This window comes from Lygodium microphyllum, chromosome 17 (assembly GCF_053477565.2).
Source record: "Lygodium microphyllum isolate KBCC chromosome 17, Lygodium_microphyllum_v1.1.10, whole genome shotgun sequence".
Classification (NCBI taxonomy): Eukaryota; Viridiplantae; Streptophyta; class Polypodiopsida; order Schizaeales; family Lygodiaceae; genus Lygodium; species Lygodium microphyllum.
This window is the reverse complement of record NC_141151.1, coordinates 90126573-90148943: the sequence shown is the minus strand read 5'-3', so window position 1 is coordinate 90148943 and position 22371 is coordinate 90126573.

Below are 22371 nucleotides of genomic sequence, written 5' to 3'. Positions count from 1 at the left end.
AAGAATACATGGTTTAAGTTTTCATGGTTTTATGTTTAGCACTATTGAAAATGTAAGAAAAGCTTATGTTATGAAAAAAAAGAAAAAAAGTTACAAACTTTTTATTAAGAAACATATAAACTCAAAGGAAGAGCTAATGCAAAGCTTCTCATGAATAGAATTGAGGCTAAGATCAAGTGTTCAGTTTAAGAGTTAATTTGGAACTTAAAGGCATCAAATATTGAGCTTGTGCATCACCCACATCTAAAGTAAGAAGATACAACCTATTCAAGGGAGAAATAAAAGGTTTGAGATTTGTGTCATTGACTCAACAACTTACATGGAGAATAAGTCATTGCATCTTAAAAGGTGGAGTTGGAGATAGGTTGCTTGAGGTGAGTTTAGAGTGTAAACTTGTGGTCTTGCATAATTGTGAGATTCCTTCATGAGGTCTTGGGTAAGTTACTCATGAATATATATGTGCATCACGTGGGTTCAAAATAAGGTATTTTTAAAATACTATTTTTATACATTTTCTACATACAAAAGGATGTAATATTGTTGTGTGTGTGCCCAATATAGGTGTCCCCATCCACCTAGTGTGAGAGGACCCTCAAGGGTTCTTGGCATGTAACCATCATCCGTGAATATAAGGAGGTGCACTCTCATGCTAGAGGCATAGGCAACTTGGTCCCATTCTATGAGCACACTACATTGGTGGAGACGATGAGCAACTAGGCACTTAGGTAGGTTTTCTTGAGACACGGAAAAAGAGATACTTTTCTCATATGAGCTAGACTAGGGTTTGACTACACATGAATGGATTCTTGCGATTCTTGGGCGTGTTGCTATCATAATTCACAATTTCACTCAAGTACATAGCCTACCCCATTGCTACCCCCTTTCTTGCTCTTTGTACCATTAGCTCTATTGAGCCTCTATAGAACCCATGTTGGAAGAGAGGGAGATTTTAACGTGTCCACTTATATCTTCAGGACACATCTTAGCAGTCCATCAGAAAGGGTGTCTAGAAACCTCTGCCCGACACTCCCATGGAATGTTACAGGGTTTGCGATCTAGGGATTTCCATGTTTGCCACGTAGCGGAAGTATTCCGGCCGTTCCCACTTAGGATCGACTTGAATTAGGGTTTTTCTTATTGGTCATTTCCTAACGGCAACTAGCATCGGACCCAAGCAAACTATTTTACGCAGAAACGCAAGGTCCGAAGTGGATTCACGCTGCACTTGGTTCAAGGAGAATGGGAAACGAGAGGGATGCAAAGCTCAACCTCTCTGCCATAAGGCATAGTCCCATTCCGTTCCCCTAAAACAACGTAAATCGAGTTCAATCATAACTCTAGGCCAACGCTTTTGTTGTTCATGTTCTTTGACGATCTTTCCACTGTCCATCGTGATTTGAGAAAAGTTCCCGGCCAACCGGGACCACCCATCTGTAGGACGGACCTATGGCCCATCCTCCGCACTTTCCTCGGGTTGTTTTAGTTATTTAATTACCTAACACATTAGTTGGACATGTAACAACTAGCTTCTTTAATTAACCCATTAGGCGCTGGTTCTTTCACGTAATCTTATCACTTGACATAGAAAAAAACTATTAGACAAGTTCCTTATTAACAGGTTATCATATTTATCTTTGAAATACAAAGAGTCCAGCCCGTAGGCTTATCCACAATCCGCCCGAAGGCTATCCAACAATCCACAAGGATCACTAATCCAAGTTTCTGCCCGTAGACTAGTATGCGGGCCTCGAGATCGAATCCCGAGTCACGTTAGCCTCTTGTGCAGGGTCCCGATGGCGAGGGATTTACAGCCAGACCCCCCTGGCACCCAAGCGTCCTCCTGCTCCAAGTAACGCTCAACGGAGAGACCTCTCGTGGCGGGTTTGGTCCACATGCCTGGCGCGGTCAACAACCCCCTTGGATAGGGTCACGCAGGCAATCGGGGGTAACTGAAGTTGCCTCTCCCTTCAGGACTTCAACCTGAAGTATAGATATCCATTTATCTTTTAGTTCATTGATCAAACAAAGCCAAACAGTGCTCTAAAATCTGTAGCAAGCACAAACATTTCCATTGATCGTTTTTTTGTTGGCAAACTGCTAAGGAATGAATCCTTCCTTTCGAATGAAACCAGCACTCCATCGGGGATGACTTGCAAGTTGGCAAGATCCCCTATATCCTGGTTTAGGGCATACCCTATTAACCCGACTTGGTCAAACCTTAAGTTCATCAGTTATTTCAGTTTATCGGCTGGTCTTTAGTTTCCAATCAATCTTCTTTACTCAAGAAAGATACTAAATTAGGATGATTATTCATCCTCTTGCCAGATAACTTGCGTAAGGACTTGCCAGTTTCATTATGAGAATTTGGCCATTCCCTTGTGATCCAATCACAAGATCGTATGACTCCGCACTTGCTACGCAAGTGTTGCATCGAACTATGGGACAATGGAGTCACGAAACAATCTGTTTCAGGTTACTAGGTTGACGTCATTAGACCTAGGGTTTCCAAGTTTCATCTTGTAAGATTCTTAGGGACAAACCCTAGCTCACTTTCCAATTTCATTTCACTGTCCCCTACATTTAGTGAATGTGGGCAAGTATTTAAGGTAAAGGAGTTTCAGTTTTAGCGATACGTAATGATTAGGTCACGTGTTAATTTCCTAGTGAATTTCTTGGAATTCAACTCTTTCTAAACAAGCACTCTGCGGTTTAGGTTCATACCAATTTGGTTAACTCTATAAAATAATTACGTGATCCTTTCCACATGACTCAATGTCTATGCGTAAATGGATTTTTATTGTAATGTATCGATTTGAGGTTAGGCATAGGTTATGTTAAATTCCAACTAATCTTCCTATATTTTGTGAACAAAATTTATGCGAAACTGTAACAATTCTGATCTCAAAACCGCACTTCTCATGAGAACCTCCTCTTACTAAAAATCCAAATGATTAAATTATTAGTATTATGGATTTTTTTTAAATTATTCCCTCCTTCCCCCAGCCGACTGTTGTGCTGGGGGAGAGGGAGGGAAGGCAGGATGACCAAGCATCCGTGTTGGATGCCTGAGGTGGGGTGAACCCATGCAGGATGCCGCATGGGGGAGGGAGGATCCCCTCCCCTCACCTATATAAACCTTATGGGGGGAAGTGAGAGAAGGAGGAGGATAGAGGAGGCTGTCAGACTTCTGACACTACCATAGAGGAGGAGAAGGTTCTTGGAATTCAACTCTTTCTAAACGAGCACTCCGCGGTTTAGGTTCATACTAATTTGGTTAACTCTACAAAATAACTACGTGATCCTTTCCACATGACTCGTTGTCTATGCGTAAATGGATTTTTACTGTAACGTATCGATTTGAGATTAGGCATAGGTCAGGTTAAATTCCAACTAATCTTCCTATATTTTGTGAATAAAATTTATGTGAAACAAGCCACCTTTTTCTTGATAATTTATGTAGTTGACAAACGATTATTTCTTAGAGTTTATGCATCGCAAGAATCATTTCATGCTTTGCAATTTTCACGATGATTCATTGCGAAGAGGATATGGGTTAATAGTGCGATATGCAGTTTATACTTCTAGGCTTAAACGAAGTATACTATTTTAATGGACAATAATCTAGTTTATAAATCATTTCAATGCATAAAGCTATTCGCTAGAAATGCATTTATGCTTCCTTTATTTTGCATGTTTCATTAAAAGTATTAATGACTATGTTTCTTCGTCGTGAGCATTTAGGACAAAAATATATTCTATTTCTAACGATTAACCTTGCATGATTGAATTACAACAATACCAAATTAGGAAGGAGAACCTGAGATTGGGGTGAGATGTCCACATGGATGCCCGGAGATGACCCTCCTGCGGCTACGCCTTGGACTTTCTTAGGAGGCATCGCAATTGTAGTTTTTCAAACGTGGAAGCAGCTTTAAAACTCCTCTTTGGAATTCCACCATTGCTCCCTTGCACCGTCCATCGAAAGTAGTTTTTGGAAGGCTCCCTTCTTGAAGTAGGGATTTGGGAAGGGGGTGCTTCAAAATTTCTCACGACTAAGACCCATCGAAGCCATGGGGAAGGCTTAATGGCCTTTGTAAACTCGCACAAACGGGGAATAGAAAGATGTGGAAAAGAAACAAGGCGCGGGAGAGCTCCAAGGGTTATTTTTGCATGGCCTAAGGGGGATTTTTAACAAAACATGGGGAAAAAAGGAAAGGTTATTTGGAGTAACCTTTTATGGGGAGAAAACCCTAAGGGGGAAACTCCAAGGGAAAATAATAACCGTAAAGGTTATAAGTAAGGGTCTAAGGACCCTTAGGGCAATTTCAAGGAAAGTGGTTTCAATACGCCACAAAGGAAGGGGGCTAGAGAAGGTTTAAACACGGGGGGGAAAAGGGGTGGTTCCAAAGCCCAAGGGAAAGGGGGCTTATAGGGGTTTAAAACCGGTGGGGGGAGGGGGTGTGACTCCAATATCAAGGAAAAGGGGGCTTAAGGGTTAAACACGGGGGTGGGGGGGGGCTCCAACAATGGGAAGGGGGCTTAAGGGGGGAAAGGGGCTTATGAAGCTCCTTTCTAGAAGCTTCTACGTGTGGTAGGGGGGAGAGCACAGTTGACAACCGGCCCTTAAGGATGGCGTAGGGCCTCAACAGCGGGCGAACTCCATGGCGGCGGCCTGCTTGACCTTCCTCCCTCTTTGCAGCAGCAGCAGCGGCAACACGATAATGGCAGCCCCTCCGTCTAGCATCACAACAGCCCACACCCTTCACCTCCTTCGTCACGGCAGCGGCCCCCTTTTGGTTAAATAGGTGGGGAGGGGGATCCTCCCTCTCCTTCGTGTCAGCGCGCATGGCCATATCACTCTGCAAGCTCCACCGAGGAGCTTCCACGTCCTTTCTATTCCCCTCCCCTTCCAACACAACAGTCGACTGGGGAGGGGAATAATAATAATAATAAAATTTGCATTATCCTTAAGAAAATGTTATATATTTATCCTCAAGAGGTAGTTTACATTAATGTTACAGAGAGAGACAGAGTGGAGCAAAAGATGAGCCTCAGCTCATTGTTGTTCTTTTTTCATTATTCTTCCATCATACTAATTGAAAGAGACTTACACACATAGGTATGACTAACCAAGACAAATGTACTGTGGTTAAGTTACTGACTACACCGACTTATTGAATATGTCACACATGTAGAGCTGTATCCAGCTAATGTTGGCGGTCACACACATAAAGATAGATTGACTAAAGAGTAACGGGAGCTTGATATTTTAACACTCCCCCTCAAGCTCAAACCATTTGATAAACTCCAAGTAGCTTGATAGGTAAAATTGATTAGATAATTTCATCGTAAATTACCAAAAAAGTCTTGCAAGAATTCCTGCATAAAGTGCATTGCTCCTTTGCACCAGTTCTTGCTTAAAATGCATTTCAGAGGACATTGAAAGAAACAAAGCGCATCTCCATATCGCGAGATGGATTCTAAGGTACATGTAATAAACTGCAAAAAAGATTAAAGTGCAGCTAGACTCATACAATAATTACATTAAGTTATTAAGATCAGATCATTAAAGAAGGTTATAGATCGTGTAAATATTTACATAGAGGATAATGTTAAGATTGCATGCATAGAAAGTACCTTCGCATGTGTGGCATAAAATATCGTATGGATTATTTCAAAATTGTAAGCATTGAATTGAAGGCATGGCATTACATTGCATACATTAAAGTTGTTCGGAAAATTCAAGGTTGTTTGTAATCTACCAAATGGGACTGAGATCCATGAGTCCCATATCAAAGTCCTTGGTGACTTCAAGAGGGATAGGTAAAAGCTTAGCACATGTGAGAATTATTAATAGGGAAATCCAAGGGCTAGGACTCAAAGATTTGAAGAGTGCAAGCCAAGTTTATGTAAGCTATTAGTGCAACTATGTGATAAATATGGGATGGAAACCTTGATGGAGTAAGAGTCTCGACATCTTAGGAGCAACTTGACTCTATGTATCATGGTCTTGGCAAAAATGGAAGTAGATGGGCTTTTCCACATAAAAGAATGCTTATCCAAGTACATGCTTGTCTTGTTTTACCTTATGTTTATGCTTTTAGTGATTACCATACACTGTGCTATTATTCATTTCGTGATAATGGCATTGTGGAGGTTTCTTCAATTGAGAAGGCAAAGGAGATATAGAAACTTTTTGAAAGAGATGATTCCCAATATCCTTGTAACATACTGATACGTGAAAAAGGCATTTTAGTCACAAAAAAGAGAAGAGATCGTAGGCTGCTTTCATCAAAAGAACAAAAATATGTTGCGCAATTTCTTGGTCTCCAAGAGAATGCGCTAGTAGGACATCTAGTTATCACATATAGAAGAATTCTTTATAATGGAAAAATGTAATATTTGCGTTTGAAAAATATTACTACACCAATCTCCCGCGCACCGTAAACTCGTGCAAAGGTTATCCCCAATGCCAACAGTTAGTCTATAACCTCACGTGAGAAATGGAGAAACTCCACATTGGCAAAATAAGGCTGGGGATTCAAACCCGCATAGCCGCGGTGAAAAATCCTCTTGGGAGGAGGTTAAGAGGATAATGTTGAAATAAATTTCAAATTTTTTTTACTATTCCTTCTCCCCCAGGTGATGCATGGCTGGAGGAGAGGGAGTGTGGGGGGATGGCCTAGTAGGGCTGCATGAGGAAGGGGGGGAAGAGAGCCATGCAAGGGAGCCACGTGTGGGGAGGTCTCCTCTCCCCCCTGGACTATAAAAACCCCCCCTTAGGGGGGGGAAGGGGAAGGTGAGAAGAGGGAGAGGCTGTGTCAGATTGCAGGAGGTAGTCCTATGAGAGGAGGCGAACCTGGGACTATCGTGGAGAGGGGGTGGAAAGAGCATGAAGGAGGGAGACTGCAGAGTTTCTCTCGTTGACTCTTGGGAGGAGGAAGTTGCCGTTGTGCCTGCCGTAGGCCGCCTGAGGCTTGATAGCTGCCGCTAGCCCCACCAGAGGCTATCAGGCCACCACCATCCCTTGTCAAACCCACCCTAATTCCTCCCACAAAAGGCATCATCTATTCTCCACGCCCTTACGTAGCTGTCAGAAGCTTCATAGAAGCTTCTCTAGGAAGCTTCTAAGGGGCTTCTCTAAGCCCCCCTTTCCTTTAGATCCTCAATAAGCCCATCCCGGGCTTTGAAGAAAAGAAGGGGAAGCCTATAAGGGCCTTCCCACCAATCACTCAATAAGCCCATCGCGGGACTTTGAAGGAGAGGAAGCAACAAAGCCCCTTCCCACCAATCATCCCTAGTTGGGGATTTGAAGAGAAGAAGAGGGTTTCCTTAAACCCCCTTTCCACAAGATCTTTACCCCCTCGGGATTTTTATGAGAGGAAGGAGAAGTTCTTAGGTCTCCCTTTCCCGCAAGGCCCCATAAAACCATTCCTACCCCCCTCTCCCTTGGGATCTCGAAGAGAATAACTGGAAGTCTATAAAGCCATTCCCACCAATCACCCACAAGCCCCCTAGGCTCGGGATTTAAAATCTCCACTCCCACAAGGTCCATCACAGGAACCCTATCATGAATCCTCTCTTTTTCCGAAAGAAAGAAGGCCTGACCTTCGAACCCTAAGACCTTCCATAAGCCAAATTCCGCAAGTTGATACTTCTGTCAAGGAGCCATACTTCAAAGGGAATTTCTGCGTACGAGGGAGATGGGCAAAGATCATAAGACTGCGAACCAAGGCAAGTAATTCGAATCCGCAAAGGCAACCAGAAGCCGAAATCACGATGGCCCCTAAAAAGTCACCAGGCGAACCTACAGGAGGATCATGTCCTAGTATTCATGTGGATATCTCCTCGAGCCAACAAGTCCAGGTTTTCTTCCTATTTTTGATTTACGTAGAAGTATTGCAATCATGCATGGTTATTTCATGGAACTAGGATGCACTTATGCTTGTCAAATCCACCTAGTTAATTACGATTGAAATAAAATTGCTATTTACTTGAAGTAACTCACGATACGAAGTTGGTCAAGTGTACTTTCAATAGAATGAACGAAAAAATAACATAAGGTGTCTATGCATTTTAGTACCTTATTAGCAAGTTGCCTTTTGTGTATTGCAAAGTGACGAGTCTAGAATAACTAATGACTACCATTACAAAGTTGAAACTATTGTAGTACACCTTTGATTATGCATGGAAAGATTAAATCACATGTCGCATTTTTCGACAAATCTTCTTCGTAATGATTCATTAAGAAAGTCGTTATCAACCGTAGGAAATTGCAAAGCATGGAAAAGATTCTAAGGGCTGCATGAAATAGGTTAATTCTAGCTTCAAATTGGCATGAGTCTCATTTAACTACATAGTAGTTAGGAAAAGGTTGCATGTTGCACAAGCGATGTACACAAAAAATTCATTCATCAAGGGTACACTTAGGGAAAGGCTGCATGGTTCATTTAAGTGTAAAATCTTAAAAGCTTAGTGGCATGATTCGTGAATGCAAGTCCTAGTAGGATCAATGGAAATTATGCTGTAATTTAACATGTGCTTTGGTCTTAACATGAAAAGTTAGGGTTTGTGAATCTAATCGTACGTAGAGGCAATGAATCGCGTGCTTACGTGAATTGCGACGTAATGCAACTAGTTCCCCTTTTAGATCAAATTAACATCCCTAGGATTGGTTTGTCCTTGTTGTAAGACAAGTAAATTGGATTACCTAAAACACCTAAACCCAAAAGGATTCGCATAGGATGGTTCAATTGATACAATATACTCAAAGTGCTAACTAGGGTTTAGCACGTTAAGGACTTGACCTAGTTTCACACTTGTTGCCAAGTCGAAACCCTCATACCCAAAGGTCCTAGCCACATTCACGGAATGTAGGGGAAATTGGACGCGCTTGCAAAAAACGATCTAGGGTGTCTACCCTAAGGTTCACTCATTCAAAAGATGAAACTCGGACTGAGTTGGAGCCCCTAGGAGTAAATGTTGTCGGCCTAGTGCAATTGGGAATGGGTTGGATAAGAAGACACCCTAAACCCTGCTTCTTGTCTAATCATGATTTCCTGACCAGAAGACGCCTTTCGATGGGTGAAATGATCCCACGAAATAGATGCAACACTTGTGCAATAAGTTGCAACATCGCATGATCTTGTGGTTCGATCACAACAGAGTTGCCAATTCCTTGGAATGAGATTGGCAGATTCTTGTGCAAGTTTATCTTGCAAGAGGATGAATAGTCATCCTATTATATCACCTTTCTTGGGGATCTTGCCAAGTCGCAATTGATCCCGGATCAAATGCTGGATGCATTCGGAGAGAAGGATTCACTCCTTAGCAGCTGGCCAAATAAACGACCACTGGAAATGATGGTTCTTGTAACTGTTTAGGAGCACTGTTTGCGTTGTTTGCCCAAGGAACGAAAAGATGGAAATATATTTAATGCTTCAGGTTGAAGGCCTGAAGAGAGAGGCAATTTCAATTACCCCCGACTCTCTACCTGACCCTAACCAAGGGGGTTGTTAGCCGCGCCGGGAACATGGACCGAACCCGCCGAATGAGGTGTCTCCGTTGGATACTACTTGGAGCAAGTTGACGCTTGGGTGCCAGAGGGGGCTCTAGCCATAAATCCCTCGCCTTTCGGGCCTTGCACAAGAGGCCAATGTGACTCGGGATTGGATCTTGAGGCTCGCATACTAGTCTATGGGCGGAATCTTGGATAAGTAATCCCTGTGGATTGTTGGATAGCCTTCGGAGAGTGTATGGATAGCCTTCGGGCGGATTATGGATGAGCCTACGGGCTGGACTTTATGAATGTATTCCAAAGATAAATATGATAACCTGTTGAAAAGAAACTTGTTTGACACTGCTTTTCTATGTCAAGTGCTAAGATTACGTGAAGGAATCGATGTCTAACGGGCTAATTAAGGAAGCTGCTTGACGCATGTCCAACTAAATGTGGTAGGTAATCAGACAACTAAAGCAACCTTGAGGAAAGTGCGGTGGATGTGGCCATAGGTCCGTCCTACAGATGGGTGGTCCTAGTTGGCCAGGAACTTTTCTCAATCGTAATGGACAGCAAGGAGATCTTCTCAAAGGAAATGAACAGCAAGGGCACTGACCTAGAGTTAAGGAACAACAAAAATCCCAATTTATGCTATTTTTGGGGAATGGAATGGGACTATGCCTTATGGGCGGAGAGGTCGAGCCTTGCATCCCTCTCGTTTTCCATTCTCCTTGAACCAAGTGTAGCATGAATCTGCTTCGTCCCTGGCGTTTCTACATAAAGTAGTTCGCTTGGGGTTCAACGCTAGTTGTCGTTTAGAAAATGACCATTAGGAAAAACCTTGATCTAGGTCGGTCCTAAGTGGGAGGAACGGTCGGATTACTTCTGCTACGTGGCAGACGCTGAAATTCCTTGATCGCAAACCCCTAACATTCCATGGGAGTGTCGGGGGAAGCTTTCTAGACTCTCTTTCCGTTGGATTGCTAAGATGTGTCCTGAAAGGGAATAATTGGACACATTATAGTTGGTATCAGAGCGAACCAATGAAGGATTTGTTTTTTATAAGAAATCTTAATAAGAAGAAGTAAATAAAATGTTGTTATTAAGAATATTTCCTTACTTTCGATGCTATCTTGTAGAATTATGAAGCATGGAACATGTTCTTAGTGTTCCAGGTCATGTTTATGACCGCGATGCACTCCTCAGATTATCAACAAAGGATCAATATGATAAACATCCTTGACCGTATTTATAATCCATCGCCTTTGTACATGGAACGAAGGTGGATGGGTGACTCACGAATCTACTACATAGCTGCCCACTGGTTTGCGTACCTTCGAACCAGCCTAAAGAGGATCAAGTGGTTGGAGAACCTGAAGATCATGAAGCTATTCTTTTTTATTGAAGCTCACATAAACACAATTTTTCATGTCAAAGGTCAGAGGGTCGAGCTGAACTCATACGTATATGAAGAAGTGACCCACATAATCCCCGCCGACAGGATCAAGGTGTTGGGATTCTACGAAAAAAATGGGTTCCAAAGGAAAGGATAGACTAATCTTCCAATGACTTATCAATTCCTAAAGATCCATGACCCGAAACCATACTATTATGCAATTCCTGTAGCTAAATGTAATACAACATTATTCTCCCCGAACTAAATGCAACAATTGCTCTATCATCCCAGGAACTATTGTACTCCGAAAGGGCTATGCCCATATAAATGAAATAAGACTTCCTTTTATCAATGTCTGTCTTGTCTATGAGAATTGATAAAAAGTTAAGTGGCTAGGGTTCTTGGATGATAGCAAAATTGGGTATGAAGTATAATCATAACGATTAGCAAGTTGTAATGTTAAAAAAATCCTCTATCCAGGCACAACCCCAGCTACAGATTCCCAGTTTGTCCCCTTCATCAAGTACGACCATGATCCAAGAGAAGAAGTTTCTTCTGAAGCAGATCAAGCCGCCAGAATTTGATGGGAAAGGTAGGACTGTCTAAGCAGATGCTGAGATTTGGATAGATTCCATGGAAGATTACTTTGAAGCAGCCAGTACTGCACCCGCCAACCAGGCTATACTCGCCAAGCTGAAGCTCACCGACAAAGCCAAGCTTTGGTGGAAGCAATGGTGCAAAGATCAAGGGATCTCAGAAGAATCTGTTACCTAGGAAAAGTTGAAGAAAGTTGTGCAAGGAAGATACTTATAACCTGCGTATCACACGCAAAAAATGAATGAGTTCTACGAGCTGAAATAGCTGGGTCTCACTCTTGACACATACTACTCAAAATTCATCTCACTTCTGAAGTATGCGCCACAGATGGACATGACACAACAGGTGTCGAAATTTTGTGCTGGTTTAAACCCACCAATAAATACCCGCCTCGAATCTATGCGCCCAACAAATCTACAGGACGCACTCATTCGAGCTGCGCCCATAATTCAGGAGATGCAAGCTAGGCCAAGAAGTAACAAAACTTGGTCTTATAATGACCATAACAGAGGAGCCTATAGGCCCCAAGTGAAGAGATTTCAAGGTCAAAACTGAGGACAAAGAAAGAAAGAAAGGACCAATAATGTCAATAACTTTGTCCCTACCCAAAGCAATGGCCGAAATCTCCATTCTTTCCACTGCAACGAGCCCGGTCATTTCAAAAGGCAATGTCCCAAGCTTGGCAGAGGACATCGTCAAGCACCTTTCCAAGGAACTAGCCGTGGCCAGGGAGCCGCCACCCGAGCCAGAGGAAGAACTGCCTGTGTTGGCAACATGAAAATGTGCGAAGAAGAAGATCCGACCATGGAAGCAGAGTATGAAAGGGTGAGAGTCCATGCCACTCTTCACATGAAAGGCCGAAATCGCCAGTTTTTGGTGATTCAGACACCATTGGACTATCAAGGTAAAGGTTTCAAAACCTTGATTGATTGTGGCAGTACACATTCCTTTATCTCACCAGCTTGTGCAAGAAGATTAGGAATAGCCACAGTAGAAGCAGCTACCCTACTTGTGGAATTAGCAAATGGTGGTGAGGTCACTTGTACCAGGCAAACTGTTAAGGTGGAATTCTTTTTGGGAGGAAAGATGACTTCGGTCAAATTCAGGGTCATGAACCTAGGTATCCATGAGTGTTTACTTGGAATAGATTGGCTTAAACCTAATGACACCCACATTCATTGTGGAAAGGGCCAAGTTTCCTTTCGAAACTCTGAAGGGGAATCGGTTACCACTCAAGGAGAGGCTGGAAAATCAAAAATTCAATTGGCTAAAGCATCTCGGATTATAAAGGGATTTAGAAAGGGACTACCTGTCTACTTGATTAAGCTTAATAAGCTAGATCAGAAGTGGATGTATTTCTTGAAGAGCTGAAAGAACTCCTGCCACAAAGAGAAGTGGATCATGAGATTAAGCTAGTACCAGGAGCTGCACCAATTGCAAAGAGGCCTTATAGGATGTCCATCCCGAAAGCAATTGAGCTGAAGGAGCAACTCAAGCAACTGCTAGATGAGGGCTACATCCATCCTAGCAGTTCACCATGGGGAGCTTCAGTGCTATTCCAGAAAAAGAAAGATGGAACGCTTCGACTGTGTATTGATTACAGAGGGTTGAATCAATCAACTGTTAAGAACAAGTATCCTATTCCTAGAATAGACCAGCTTCTTGATCGTGTGCAGGATGCGAAGATCTTCTCCAAGATTGATCTCAGGTCTGGTTACTATCAGATAAGGATCAAGAAAGAAGATATCCCAAAGACGTCCTTCAACACAAGATATGGACACTTTGAGTTCCTAGTTTGGTCATTCAAGCTCATGAATGCGCCTGCTACCTTCAACAGGTTAATGCAGGATATCTTTAGGCCATATCTTGATGACTTTGTACTCATCTTCTTCGACAACACATTAGTCTATTATAAATAGGAAGAAGATCATGAACCGCAGCTTCAGATTGTCCTTGAAACAATGAGGGCACAGAAGCTCTATGCTAAGATGAAGAAGTGTGCATTCTTCAAACGTCAGATTGAATATTTGGGATTCATCGTATCAGCGGTAGGAATGTCAGTGGATCTGGCCAAAGTCAGAGATATTCTAAAATGGCCAATACCAACAACTGTTAAAGAAATACGCAGTTTTCTTGGATTGATAGGATGGTATAGGGTCTTCATAAAAAACTATGCTTTGATTGCAGCACCTCTGACCGATCTACTGAAGAAGCAAACATCCATTGCATGGTCAACTGTAGAACAAACCAGCTTTGATAGATTAAAGCAAAGTTTGATATCAACACCTATACTGAAACTTTTCGACCTCAGTAAGGAGTTAAAAGTAGTACCCGATGCTAGCACGCTTGCCTTAGGATGTGTGCTCATGCAAGAAGGTCATCCTGTTGCATACACTTCAAGAAAACTGAAGAGTCATGAGAAGAATTATGCTACCCATGATCTAGAATTGTTGTCATCCATGCTCTAAATCTTTGGAGACACTACCTGTTGGGTAATAAGTTTACTCTAGTGATGGATGATAAAAGTCTCAAGTGGATCTTTACCGAGAATGAGCTCAACACGAGGCAACGTCGATGGATTGAAGTGCTGGAGGAATATGATTTTGAGATCAAATACAGACCTGGAAAGGAGAATGTAGTTGCCGATGCACTCAGTCGCAAGGCATTCCTTAATTCTCTAATCTTGCAAAATCCATCAACAGCCAGATCTCTAGCCAGAAAGGTATCCATGCCAAACAACCCAATACTTGAGCTAGCTAAAGAAGAAGCATGCCATGATCCAACCTATCAAAAGAGGCTAAGGGAGATCACTATCAAGGAACAAGACCAGAAGCTACAGGCTAAGTATCATGAATTCTCTATTAATAGTGGACTTGTCTACTATAGAACGAGATTATGTATACCGGAAAGCCAGCCACTCAAGCAAAAGATACTATGGGATGTTGACATATCGAGCTCCACTCGTAATACGCCAGGGTGACCGTTGTGTATTTATGTCACCGACTTGTCAGTTGCAGATGCGGTTGGTACACCGCCCCTGAATAATAGCTACATGATAGCTATCCTTATCTACTCTAGTTCGTGGCTCAGTTAGTATGCCACCTTAGTTAGTTGAGTTTGGTTTGAGACCCATATATAGGGTTCTTCTATTTCTTTGTACTAGAGTTCTTTTTGGCTTACACAACTAAGAAGAGGAAAACTATTTTCAGCCTCCACCCTTGTGTGTATTCCCCCATTGTGCAAGCAAGAAAGCTACAAGTGAGACTCCTTCCTTCTCTCCCACAATCTTGACATGGTATCAGAGCCTTGTTCGTGGTAAGGAGCTCAAGAAAGCAAGCCAAGCTCGCGGTGTTCTGGTAAGAGGAGCAGTGTTGCTTTCATTTTCTGTTTTGGGAGCAGATCTCTGCAGGTAGCACAGCCGGAAAGTGCAGGAGTGCATTGTCTCAGGTTGAGACGCCCTTCGCGGTGAAGCAAGAGGGCAGTATATGCTGCGGGATAGGGCTTTAGCCCTTGGCGACCTTATTTTTTTTATTTGAGGCCATTTCGGGGCCTGTTTTGGAGGCGGAAGTTTTCTGCACGCACTCAGGAAAAAGCCCAGTTTTATGCTGTGCAGCACTGTTCTACAAGTCGGTGAAAAGTTACTGTAAAAATTGCATCGTATGCTTATGTGCAGAGACATTGGGAGTTACAGAATCATCCTTGGTTCCTGTTTATGCAAAATCATCACTAGAAAGTGACTGTGTGGTCAAATACCACGTTCGCCAGTTTTACAGATTTGCCCTTGTGAGGCTGAAGCTGTGTTCTTTGCAGTGACAGAACTTTTTGCAGTATTCTGTAATGGCGTCTGATTCTCTCTCACAGATTGTCACTGAAAAGCTTGACAAGAACAACTTCCAAGCATGGAAGTTTAGAATGACGAATTTCCTTATGGGAAAAGGATATTGGGAGTTTGTTGCAGGAAATGAAGAAGAACCAGTTCTTCCTGATGTTCCCAATCAACAGCAAATGCAGGCATTCAAAGCATGGCATGAGAGAGCCAGGAAAGTTATGTACTGGCTATCTATCAGTATTTCAGACTCTATGATTGTGCATATTCAGGATGCAAGTACGCCAAAGGAGGCATGGGATACTTTGTCAAAAATGTATAGCACAAATACGCAAGCCAGGAAAATGCAGCTCAAGCAAGAGTTGCACAATGTGCAAAGAGAAAATATGAGCATCAACGACTACCATATGAAGGTGAAGAAGATTGCAGATGCACTTGCTTCCATTGGGTCGCCAGTGGAAGATGATGATTTAGTTTCTGTGACCTTGAATGGTCTAGGAAAGGATTATGCGTAGTTTCGGACATCCATTTCCGTCCGTGAAAGATTTCCTGATTTTGAGGAGTTGATTGCTCTTCTAATTTCTGAGGAGCAGAGAAATGGTGGTGCATCTTCTTCAGGAGGAACTTCAAAAGAAGCTGTCTTCTACTCAAATGCTGGAAGAGGTAGAGGCAGAGGTAGAGGAGGCCGATTTGGAGGCCGTGGTAGAAATCAGAATATGCAGCAAACTCAAGAAAACCAGTCCTATGGAGGAGGACGTGGTAACTCTAGAGACAGGGGGAGCCAAAGAGGTCGTGGTGGATGGCAAAGAGGTCAAAATGCAAACAGTAATGTTGAATGCTACTACTGTGGTAAAATGGGTCATATGGCTAAAGACTGATATAAAAAGCAGAATGACATCATGAATGGAAAACTGCAACAAGGGAATTATGCATCTTCTAGCAGACAGGGTGATGACAGAAATGAGCATTTGTTCATGGTGCAGCACATGAACAATTCTGTGACAAGTGCAGAAGAAAGCAATGATGTATGGTATGTTGACTCAGGTGCATCAAACCACATGACAGGTCATGCAGAATGGATGGAGGATGCAAGGAAAATGGAAAAACCAGGATTTGTGGAGACTGGTGATGATACTGCACATCCTATTGTGCAGATTGGAAAAATTCCCTTGTCTATGCAGGATGGGAAAAAGAAATACCTGTCCGATGTATTTCATGTCCCGAATATCACTAAGAATCTGGTTTCTGTTGGTCAAATGGTTGAACAGGGCTTGCAGGTCAGATTTAATCCTCATGGATGCTTTGTTGAGGATATGAAAAATAAAGGTCGCTTGATAGCAAAAGGAAAGAAGAAGGGCAGAATGTTTACATTGGATGCAGACATGCCTGAATTGAGTGCAGCAATGTTTGCACATGGGACCGGTGTAGTTGCAGATATTGATATCTGGCATAAACGCATTGGTCATGTTAATGTACAGCGACTTAAATCAATGCAGGCCCAAAACATTGTTGCAGGATTGCCTAAATTCAAGGTTGCAGAAATGCATAAGGTATGTGAAGCCTGTCAGTTTGGAAAACAGGCAAGGAAACCATTTCCTAGACATGTTCAAGAGAGTAAGAAGCCATTGGAATTAATCCACTCTGATGTGTGGACTACTAAAGCTGCATCTCTTGGAGGCTATCATTATTTTGTTACTTTTATTGATGACTATAGCAGAAAAGTTTGGGTGTATTTTATGAAAAAGAAAAGTGAAGTTTTTGGGCATTTCAAAACTCTTAAAGCTATGGTTGAAAAAGAAACAGGCCTGCAAATAAAATGCCTAAGGTCAGATGGAGGGGGAGAGTACCTCTCAAATGAGTTTGCAAGGTTCTTGCAGGAGCATGGCATAAAGCAGCAATATTCTTGCAGTCATACCCCACAACAAAATGGAATTGCAGAAAGAAAAAACAGACATATTGGAGAGGTGTCTCGTGCCATGCTCAATGAAAAAGACTTGCCAGATTTTTATTGGGCTGAAGCAGTTGCTACAGCAGTCTACATAATGAATAGGACTCCCACTGCAGCAATACATGGAATGACTCCAGAGGAGAGGTATACTGGTAGGAAACCAGATATTTCTCATTTGAATATTTTTGGTTGCATTGCCTATGTACATGTGCCAGATGAGCTGAGATCCAAGTTGGATCCAAAAGCTGAGAAGTGCATCGTTATTGGTTACTCTTTGCAGCAAAAAGGGTATAGATGCTATAACCCTTCTACTCGTAAGTTTACAGTGAGCAGAGATGTTGTTTCTGATGAGATGAGTAGCTGGTATAAACCAGTAAATGTGATTGATGATGTAGATGCACAAAATGGTAATGCTGCACAAAATTCACAGCAGCAGTCACAAAATATTAGTGGACCTAGAGCGTCCTCTAGCAGTGGTTCACATTCTTCGCCATGGACAGGCAGATTGAGATCAGGAGAATCTTCTCAAAGTAATGCAGATAGTGGTATGCAGGTATCACGAAAAGGAAAAGAGAAGGTTGATCAGCCCATGTTTGATGTGAATGCAGGTCACTCTTATGTGGATGGTGAATCCAGTGGCTCAGAACAGAGCATTGATGATGAGTTGGGTATTCCCTCTATTGTTACACCTGGAGTAAGGAAGACCAGGGATGTTTTGAGAGCACCTGGGAGTGAACCCACTTTGCGCAGGTCTACCAGAGTTAGGTATCCTGTGGATAGACTGAAATATGATGGATTTACAGCCATTCACTATGCATATATGGTCAAGGTGATACAGGAACCAGAACCCACTTCTTTTGAGCAAGCCATGGGAAAAGAAAAATGGGAGAAAGCCATGGATGAAGAAATGGATGCCTTGGAAGCAAACGCTACATGGGAATTGGTACCTTTGCCTAAAGGTAAGAATGCAATTGGCTGTAAGTGGGTTTATAAGGTGAAGCACAATGCTGATGGTTCTGTGAACAGATACAAGGCAAGATTAGTAGTCAAGGGGTATGCACAAACATATGGCATTGACTATGAAGAAACATTCAGTCCGGTTGCAAGGATGGCAATCGTAAGAGTAGTCATTGCTATGGCTACATCAAAGGGATGGTCTTTACATCAGATGGATGTAAAGAATGCCTTCTTGCATGGTGATTTGCAAGAAGAGGTCTATATGGAGCAGCCACCAGGTTATGTGCATGCTGTTCATCCTGAGTTTGTTTGCAGGTTGAAGAAAGCTTTGTATGGCTTGAAGCAAGCACCTAGAGCATGGTCTGACAAGATAGGACAGTATCTTGTCACTATTGGCTTTCAGATTTCCAAGGCAGATTTCTCACTTTATGTGAGAAAAACAGAGAACAGTATTATGCTACTTGTCATTTATGTTGATGATTTGATTATGACAGGTGACAGTGATGAAGATATCCTTCATGTGAAAATGCTATTGAAGCAGAAGTTTGAGATGAAGGATTTGGGAGAGCTGCGTTATTTCTTGGGCATTGAGGTGATTAGATCACCAAGTGGGATACAACTCTTGCAGAGGCAGTATGGATTGGACATGCTGTCCAAATATGGGATGACAGGCTGTAAGACTATTTCAGTTCCTTTGGAGCAGAATGTGAAGCTGAGCGCAGATGCAGGTGAGCTTCTGGAAGACCCTACTATGTACAGACGCATAGTAGGAAGCTTGATTTATATGACTATTACCAGGCCAAATTTGAGCTATGCTGTTGGATTGGTAAGTCAGTTTATGCAGGCTCCAAGGAAACCACATTTGGATGTGGCTAGACGCATACTCAGGTATGTGAAGTCCACATTACAGTATGGACTATTTTATGAGACTGGGGTTCAGATACAGTTGCATGGATACACTGATGCTGATTGGGCTGGTAGCATTTCTGATAGACGATCTACCAGTGGATATGTGTTCTCTTTTGGGAGTGCTGCAGTCACTTGGAGCAGTAAGAAACAACCTACAGTTGCCTTGTCGAGCACAGAGGCTGAGTACAGGGGTGCAGCAATGGCTGCATGTGAGGTAGGTTGGTTGCATAAGCTACTTTATGATATGCATCAGTCTACAGATGGGCCAGTTGTCATTTATTGTGACAACATGAGTAGTATACACTTGGCAAACAACCCAGTCTATCATGCTAGAACAAAGCACATTGAGGTGCATTATCACTATGTGCGGGAGAGGGTTTTACTAGGTCTTATTGATCTAGTTTATGTCAGCACAGAGGATCAGGTAGCTGACATATTCACGAAGGCATTGGGCGCAGAGAAGCTGCGCAAGTTCAGAGACCTGCTTGGTGTGCAGGAATTGGGATTGAGCTCGAGGGGGAGTGTTGACATATCGAGCTCCACTCGTGATACGCCAGGGTGACCGTTGTGTATTTATGTCACCGACTTGTCAGTTGCAGATGCGGTTGGTACACCGCCCCTGAATAATAGCTACATGATAGCTATCCTTATCTACTCTAGTTCGTGGCTCAGTTAGTATGCCACCTTAGTTAGTTGAGTTTGGTTTGAGACCCATATATAGGGTTCTTCTATTTCTTTGTACTAGAGTTCTTTTTGGCTTACACAACTAAGAAGAGGAAAACTGTTTTCAGCCTCCACCCTTGTGTGTATTCCCCCATTGTGCAAGCAAGAAAGCTACAAGTGAGACTCCTTCCTTCTCTCCCACAATCTTGACATGGGAAGCTCATGATTCCCCTTTCTCAGGACATCCTGGCTATGCCAAGACTCTCAATGCAGTTAGAAAAAGCTACTATTGGGAGAGGCTTAAAGGTGACGTTCTCAAATATGCCACTGAGTATTTGTCTTGTCAATGTATGAAAGCCGAACATGTCAAAATGCTAGGAAAGTTGCAACCACTTGACATTCCCTAAATGAAATGGAAATTCATCAGTATATGGAATTTGTTGTTGGCCTACCCCAAGTTCAGGGAGGATACAACTCCATCATGGTGACAACACCTAAAAACATGCCATTTATTGCAACAATTTTTTGGCAAAACTGTATACAATTGACACCTTATTACTAAATTTTTACATGAATTCAATGCAGATGCGGTGTTCGTTGTTGCTGTCTTTGGAGACCGTGTCCTTGCAGTCTGGCCAGGGAATGTCGGTACAAAATTTAATCTTTTGGCCTATCTACAATCACAGGAAACTCTTATATCTCATTTAGGAGGCACAGGCTTTGGAGACCTAGAATTAGAGACTATAGGACTTTGCAAAATGGAATCCTTTGAGTTTATGCAATCCACATCCTTAGAGCCACTAGAAATCATGTCATTCATGGAAGATTATGCAGTTCTCTTTGAGCTTAATGAGCCTAGGTTACAACAAAGGAGAATTGTGTTAAAATCCTCAATAGAAAATTGAGATGGCACTAAAGGTACAATCGCATTAAACAAAGATGATCCATCATTGTGGATTCCCACTCATAAGATGTCTGACCATTCCCTTAGCTTCTAAGGATATGAATAACGGCAAGAGAACCTAGAAGAACTAAAGAGAACTCACTAAAACTCAAAGTGTGCCAACTGTATGAAGCATAGTAGTAGCACTAGCTAGCAATATAGACCAAGCCACTTAGTATTTACAAAGGGCCTTTTTTGGGATGGATATATCCAGAGATGTAGCTGCAGTTGCACATGAAGTACACTGGGCAGCAAGGTCATAGGATTCAAACATTGATTTGCAGAGGCCATTTGGTCCTTTAGGCAACATGAGTTTACATCCCATGGCAAAGGGGATCAAGTCAATAAATTTCTTCCAAAGCTTCAAACTCAGGCCATGGTATTTGTAAGCCATGCATGAGGGATTACCAAATGGCGTGGAAAGCAATTGCACAACCACAACTATCATGTACCATAACCTTTTGCAAGTTAAAATGCACAAAGGAGATTCCTTCTTTGCTAGGTAAAACACACCCCACATTTTCTCTTATTAAATTAGTGTTACTATCCTTGCTAGCTATGAATATGTACCACTTTGCCTCAATACTCCAATATTTACTATAGTGTGTGCATGAACTTCAACTCTATCTATATTAATTTCCTAAAATGTGTGTGCAAAAAGTTAAAATAAAACTCTCACGGTTATGGTGCCGATTGATGAAGGAGGAGGTGCCGATTGATGAAGGGGGAAAAAACGGTTAAGAATGAGAAGAAGGAGGAGAGCGAGAGAAGGGAAAAGAGAGGGAGAGAGTGCCATGGCCTCTGCTCTTAGTGTTCTGTATCATCAAGCTCCGTCTGTCCATGTCCGTGCGTGCCTGCCTCTCTCTCCCTGTGCGTCTTCATTGATGGCGCCCCCTTCTATGTGAAGCCCAAGAATCCCCACAGTATCACTCACAAGCTCGAGTTCTCTAAGCACAACCCAGTCGTCAAGAAGCACGTCCTTCGAGAGAGAGAGAGGATGCCCGAGGAGGAGAGGGAGAAATGGGGAGGCGGCGCATTCTTCTGGGGATGCCAAGAAGAGAAAGAAGAGGCAGCGCATTCTACCACATAATACAGGCTTTTAGGATTGCATCCACCCAATCCAGCCGCTTCTTCTCTGGCATTGCAGTTTCTCTGTCTGGCCGGATTACAAGTGTGTAATGGTCTAATGTAACTGCTCAAAGTATAGCCTTCCCATGGGTCAATGCCTCTGTCGGTCTGACACGCCCCTGGTGGTATGTTCTTCATCAAGGCCTTGACGCTCTTGCTGGGATGACTCCATGATCGAAGAGCCTTTGTGGTAGTGCTGATTGATAGAAAGGAGCTTCTTTTAGTGACGGTTTCATATACGTGCTATTAGAAGCTCTGAGTAGCTATTGAGGGTCACAAGCGGTGTGATATAACTTTGATCTGTAATGGGTTCCAGATATTGTCACTGAAATCGCCAAAAAGAGACTTTAGATCTGAGAGAGAGAGAGATAGAGAGAGATGAGGGTGAAAAGACCCTCTCTTCCCACCAGAGAAGCAAGAAGATGAAGACATAATCGGCGGCATCACAAGATTCATGTCAGGGAGAATCGACACGACCATGACCTGCAATAAAACATCAAACTTA